The following is a 7,032-nucleotide window of genomic DNA, read 5'->3' as shown; positions in this document are numbered from 1 at the left end:
AATGGAGTTACTCTAGAGCCACATATTTCTGGGATATAAATAGGGATCTCATGGATAACCTTTTCCTTTCTCCCAGGAGGTGAAATATGGCGAGGTGGCTTTGATTTAGAGCTTGGCCAGCCTCCTCCTGTTGCAACTCCTTAAATAATCTGATTCCTTCCTCTTTTTTAGCAGCACATTTCCCTACTTTTTAACATCCAACAAAGCCTTGCTTGCAGCACACATTCTGAAATTCCTCCCAGCCAGAAGCCTTCAGAACAGGAATGCGTGTTGGAGCCGTGGGTCCAGCCTCACTGCTTTGGGCTGCCAAATCCCAGCACCAGGACAGCAAGTAAGTGCTGTGTTAGTGAGAGGTTGGGCTGCTAGGATGGCTCTGGGGGGGGGGACAGCAGCAGCTCCTCGAGGGCTCACCCCATCCTGTGCAGCTGTGTGGAGCAGGAGCATCCTCAAGGAGCTTCTCTTCTCACTGTCTCAGCTTGCCAAGGGCCCTGATGAATGACTGCCATATCCTGATCAAAAAGTCTCACCAACAGTTTTAGTGTGTGTGTCCCCCTAGTTAAGATAAATTAGACAGGCTAATGGGACTGATTAGTCTTTAGCTGTGACCTTTGGCCTTTAGGATGTACTTTGAGCTAATAGAGAGAATGGGGATTATAGGCTGTGATAATGTGCTTGTGTTGGCCTTTTAAAGGAAAACACATTTATTGCTACTTAGAGGAAATTGATCTAATTGTGCTGGAAGCATTTCTACGGACTGAACACGGAATTTTTATTAAGTAGGTGACCCAGGTTCAGCTGGAATTGCCAGATTTGAAGCAGGCAGGAGACATTTTCAGGAGATCCCACCTGGCAGTCCCTCTGGCTGCCTCTCCAACCGATAACGACTTGCACTACTCCCGACTTTGATCTGCTGCTCTGTATGTCAGGCATCAGAGCTCCAGGAACTTGGACTGCAATCCCCAGGTCTCGTGGCTCCGCTCCAAGCCAACAAATCATCAAAAGCTGCCAGTTGTGTTTATAAGTTGACTAAGGGTTCAACTATGTGATTCCTTTCTCCATCAGCAAAACAAAAATGGTTCCCGTAGTTACAGGGATTCCCAGAGGGAAACGAGGAAACCATTGGGTGCATTTGAGAACAGCTCAGACTACAAGGTGCTCTGCAGCCTGTCTTGCCCTAATAAGAGGGTTTGATTCATAGCCCAAAGCCACACTTTTTCCTGCTTCACACACAAAAAGCATAGCTTGTGCTCCTGCAAGCTGTCTCCAATAACATCTATCAGATACCCTGCCCTCCAATATATTTAAATTTAGTTTTCCAGAGATCTTTGGCACATGTTGGGAAGGCAGTTCTGGGTGGGGAGAGCAATGCTGTAATGGGAGAATCTCTGCTCACATGAACTGCGTCTGGAATATTGATAAGAGTTCTCAGAAAGGCTTCAGGCTTGAGCTGGAGATCCCAGTCAGCAAAATCCAGAAGAAATAAAGTCTTCCAAAAGCAAAACTTCTTCCTTATCAGAGCATCCATACCCTCTAAGCACACTGGAATGCAGATCCACAGCTCTCACCAGAACGAGCACCAACAACACGAGTTTTGATGCAGAAAGCATCAGCAGCCACAGCAAACTCCTATGAAACACAGCACTCAGTCTGTGAGTTGTAACATGAGCTAAGAGCAGCTGGTAAGGACTCATTTTGTTTTGCTGAGCCTTCAGCTAGTTGTAAATCTCACTTGAAGTGCTGGCAATGATGGAATCTCCTCAGGCTAAAAGGCCATACCATGTTTCTCAGTATGTTTCTCAGAAAAGTCTTTTCTTCACATCTCCTTTATCAGCCTCGCTGTTGCAAAAGATGGAAGACCTACCAAACATTCAGTTCATGAAGGATAAGCTGCCTACTCCATCCTTATATTCTTCATATAAGGACAGAATTATTAAGGCTGGAAAAGACCACCAAGCCCAACCCCAATCTGTTCCCACCATACCTACTAACAATATCCCCTCAGTGCCACATCCCCATAGGTCTTGAACACCTCCAGAGATAGTGATCCCACCATCTCCCTGGGCAAAAGACATTACAACTGGTTTCATAGTTTGTTGATTTAGTAGCCTCCACAGTATATCAAACACCACGGAAGCACTGCAGAGATTAACTAGAGAATTTACACTTGAAAATGCTGCCTTCTTAGGGATCTACAGACACCAGAGAATCTCTTCACTTCTACTCTTCACTTCAGTGCATTCACTGGTTTATGGACAGGAAAAAAAAAAAAATATCAGTAAGTCATGGCTCATGGTGTGTTGCAAAGAGAGCTCCAACTCTGCTTTCAGAGTCTCTCTTTTAATAGAATATAATTTCTGAAGATTGCCATTTGGCCAGGTCAACAGCACTGATGTGCTTGATCTATGGAGAGAAATGGCACCTCTACTGTATATTACTGCAATGATCAAGAGCTCCATCCTGGATCAAGGCTACACAGTATGTGCTGTGTCAGCAGAGAGGGGAAGTGAAGTCCTTCTCATCACCAGTGAGTGAGAAGATATCTCTGAGGGAGGTGAGTATGTGGCCCTCCTGCAGGCAGATGGTCATCACACTGTAATTTGAGGGGCAAATCCCACAGAGAGATCCCCTTGGATGTGTTTTCTTGACTGAACCAGCTCCCAGTTTTTGCTGGCAATCAGTTTCCAGAGCTCTCCAGATACTGTTCCTATAGAAATGGCGGCTAAAACTGTTGTGAAAGAGTAAAAAGAAAAAGAGCAAACTGAAACCCAACCACCAAAAGCCACACCACAATTAGAAACAAAGGCAAACAAAAATAAACAGAGAATACATGAATTAGAGACCTCTAGGGCAAATTAACGGACCTGTGCTGAGAGAGCTGTGCTGTTCTCAGTAAAAGCAGAGGCTGTCCTTCTGGTTTCTGCAGCCTGGATTAGTGCATTATTTTGTTCTGGAGATTGAGAGGACCTCTACAGAATGCTGATGGCTGCGTGCCGCTGTCTGGTGCCTGATCTCAACAGGAGCAATGGCATCCACTCCTAGAGGAGAGCTTACCTGCAGAGAAGCAAGGCCAGAGCCATCTGGATGAGCTACGCTCTGCAGCAGCTTGTTGATGAGTATGTTATCATCACAAGAGAACCTGAAACCTAAGTGTGGCACTACTGCCTGAAACCCAAGTGTGAAAGGGCTTAGCAGAAAGGAGAACTTCTCAATCTTGGATGGTGGGGCTGCCCACTGGCATGCAGTCCTGTTCTCCTCACATCTCATATCCACCCCACAGAACCAAGCTGAGTAACTGCCTGCAGCTTCATCTGTCACTGAGAGATGCTCTCTGTTCATCTGACTCTACAGGGACCCACAGAGAATTTGGCATGCCCATCCCTCTGGGGAGCTTCCTTCTATCTCAGTGATAACCTAACAATTTCACCAAAGCACCTGTTCTATAGAACACAGTGATCTAACTGCTCTTTTATTTACAAAAGAATCACACAGCAAAGGGTAAACCCCCATGCTTGTACTTGCAGCTTGCAACTCAAGTAAACCCATGTGAAAAACAATCTGTTTTATTATATGCAACTCCTTCCCCTGTGACATCACCTAGTCATTAGTCAGGATGATCCTTGGCACTCTCTGTACTCAGGCATCTTGCAGTAAATAGTCTTATCACTCTTTTACAGCCATGGAAATTGAGGTTTGACTCAAACAAGGTCAAAGGGGATCCATGGGGCCAAGAGCACAGGAGAACTTCCCCGTCTCTGCACTGGTCCCACTTTGCTGATCAAAGGTTTGAGCCACAGCCCTGAAGTCAATGGAAAGACTCCTAAGCACCCAGAAATCACTATATAGTGCTCTATTGTACATGATAAGTCCTGAACTTTGCTTTACTTTTCCATGAAATGTTTTCAGACGCAGAGCAATCAGAGGAGCAGGAACAGATCTTCAGCCAGGGTAACACCAGCTGTGGCTCCAGTCCAAAAATTACACGGTACTGATTTCAATGAGAATTGGTTGCTTCCCCTTTCTTCATTAGCAGCACTGATTTGGAGATACTGGCAGGTCAGGTAGCACCCAAGGCTGGGAGAGCTGAAATTGTCCAACATCCTATAATTGTTAGAGGGATGTGGGTGTTCAGCTGCACTTTGTATATACACATGTGCATGGAAATAAGAAGCATCACCTTCAGGAGAACAAAATATCAACACGATATTGCAAGCATATGAAGTCTTAGTCTGACTTGGAGCCCATCTCCTACAGTTTCCAAGAATCCTTTAAGCTGGATTTCCTGGGGTATAATGATTTTTTTCAGAAAAGAGTTCTTCAAAACAATTTGGGAAGTTCTGTCACTGAAAGAGCCAGTTATTGGCAGAGAACAGAGAAAGGATGTGATGCCACAAAACTTGGGGTATCTCCTCAAAAGATAATTTGGGTGATAGGAACCTAAAATGGGATTTGATCGGGATTCCCAGAACTGGAATATGAAAGTTATCAGAGAGGGCTTTACTGAAATGTTTGCATTCAGCACCCTGTGCTGAGCAGGAACACCCCTGGACATAATCCTTATAGAATATTGGCTCAATCACACCCCAGTGATCAAAATTACAGATCCTTAGGCCCTTGGTTGGAGGCCCAGTTTTGCCAAGGTACCTTATAAAAACTCAGCTGAACACTTGCTGGCTGTTTCTCTAGGACGTGCACTGTGAAAAATTGAACTTTGCACCATTGTCTCAGAAAAGGCACAAATCTGGCATAAGTCAACACTGGCCTTTGCGCCGAGTTTTGGCCAAGTAGCCACTCTGTGAGCAGAGGGCTCCTGTAGGAGCCATTTCCAGGTTGCAGAGCCAAGCCACGCTTCATCCACGCTCTCCATAAGGAAAATGCTTTGAGCAATTTTGGAAACCGGAGGCCTCAACAAATTCCCGCTTGTGATGTCTTGTATCTTTACTGGCTGTCTTTTCCACTTCTCCCTCTCAGATTACTAGGGCTAGTGACAAGGAAATATGGAACAGCCACCCAATCAAATTACAGAACACTAAAAAGGTCAAGTGCCTACAGGTTGCTCTCACACCATGAGTGGGAATCAGATTTCCTGGTGTCTCAGTATTAGTGACTGACAGTGTTAACCAGATAAGCAGATGGGAGGTTGTAAGTCTAGCTGAAAGCAGAAGTAATTTGCCAGTAGATCTCTTTTCAAGAGAAAGTGTGCGAGGATTAGATTTCCTTGAAATTTCTGCCTTGTGGGTGAAAGCAACCTGACTGTTCTGTGCTTTCCTCTGCCCATTGTGGTCAGGGTATCACCGGTATGGTAGTTTCTGTAGAACTGATGTTGCCATAAGGGGATGAGAGAGGAGCAACAAATAAAGGGAGTAATTGTCACTGGGAAATACTGCTTATAAATACTGTCCTCTGGGTGAGTATGGAGGAGGTGGGACAACTGAAGCTCTGGCAGATGCCACTTTGATAGTCCCTATCAGCCAATAGCCACAACTCCAGCAGCCAGGAGACATTGCAACCTGTTATCCACAAAGATGCTCCTTTCCTAGGTGAAAAGGTGGTGAGGAGTCCCACATACTGCAGCAATCAAAGCAATCTAGCGAAAGCCTCAGAGAGCACTACGGTCTGTAACACAATGGAAAGCACAGCAATGACAGCACAGTAGCAAGGTCCTAGGATGCAAGAGCCATGGGCACAGAAATAAAGAAAAGAAGCTGCTTACCTTCAGAGGGCAGGAATCTCCAACAAGATACCCTCATCTCCACTGCCAGCCCTTAAATGAGGTCTGGGAAGGGGTGGATCCTGGCTCCAGCCCTTCTGGTCACTCAAGTACATTGCATACACCTGAGCTCCCCTGGATTGGCCCTGCCTTCCACCAAGTGCTCCATCACTGCTTCAGATCATGACTTAGCATTTCTACAGAGTCCTTACTGAATGGGCCTTCTCTTCAAGCACCATCCAACCAAACATTTTGACAGAGATTGTCAGAGACTCAGTTGGAAGTCTAGACATTCCACTGACATTGGCCATGGGTAGCAAGTGTCAAATCATGAGTGACATCCAGCTCTGCAGTTCTTGGTGCCCTGTTTCTTACTGGCCATGGCCAGGGCTGTGAGCTCTTTCTCAGAGGTTTTGCTTCTACTTTACCCCAGGATCAGTGTTCAAAGCAGTGGAGAACAGACTGTACAGAAAAGCTCTGTCTCTGTAGTCTCCATTTTCACCCACTCTTTCTGGATGTGATGCTTGAGATTTGAAGGGCTGTTATGTTTCACAGGAGCAACTTTCATTTGAGGGGATAGCAGCCCTAGATGTACCAGTAAATGAAGCCCTGTCACCTTGGCAAGTCAACATTTCCATCTCCCCCTTCATTATTTATTTATTTATGGTTCCTGAAAGCTATTTCCCAAATTCTCCTCCCTCGCCTTCCTCCCCCTACTTTGTTTTAATGAATTGCGGATTGAATTCCGGAGCACACGCGTGAGGCAGAGATGATGAAGCACCCAGCCTGATGGCAGTCCTGTAAATGCTACGGCGGCTTCCAAAGAGTTAATTCATTACAGTCCATTGTCCAGTCGACTTTGTAGCTAGCAGCAGATTGGAGCCGACTTGAAATGCTGAAGTGGGAATGAAAAATGAGCAAAGCCTTGGTGTGCATTAAATATTTAATATTCTCTCAGTGGGAGGTGTCAGGAAAAGGACCATATAATAAATACTACGAGAGACAATTCCATCACTGAACTCGTCTGTTAATGACCTCATTTGCTTTGACAGAAACATTACAGATGCAGCCTCTTCGCTTCTGTGGCCCTATTAAGCAGGCCACATTCCAGTTGGAGAGCAAATTCCTGCTTCTGCGGCATGGAGGAGTGGGCTGGGGCGATGATTGCCTCCTTCTGTCTCTTGGTCTCCTCCTGCTCTCTGGATATGGGGCATTCAGAAGGAATTCTGTGTGGCATGAAAGGTATTTGTGGTAGCTGCATGACTCTGGCAAGGAGATTGGAACTTTATCATATTAACTAGAATACATGAAGTCTAGAAAAAACT

The 7,032-nt window shown here is 45.5% G+C and overlaps 1 long non-coding RNA gene across 1 annotated transcript; it reads right to left on the bottom strand.

Annotated features, from left to right (window-relative positions):
• Positions 1-1,172: 1,172 nt before the first annotated feature.
• On the bottom strand, positions 1,173-5,768 carry LOC109370733. The gene is made up of 2 exons (XR_002121099.1): positions 5,711-5,768; positions 1,173-5,613 (listed from the first exon to the last, which is right to left on the bottom strand). It is a non-coding gene; the product is annotated as an uncharacterized LOC109370733 (long non-coding RNA).
• Positions 5,769-7,032: the final 1,264 nt, after the last annotated feature.

This window comes from Meleagris gallopavo, chromosome 22, assembly GCF_000146605.3.
Source record: "Meleagris gallopavo isolate NT-WF06-2002-E0010 breed Aviagen turkey brand Nicholas breeding stock chromosome 22, Turkey_5.1, whole genome shotgun sequence".
Lineage (NCBI taxonomy): Eukaryota > Metazoa > Chordata > Aves > Galliformes > Phasianidae > Meleagris > Meleagris gallopavo.
The sequence above is the reverse complement of the archived record's forward strand: the minus strand, read 5'-3'. Positions and strand labels throughout refer to the sequence as shown.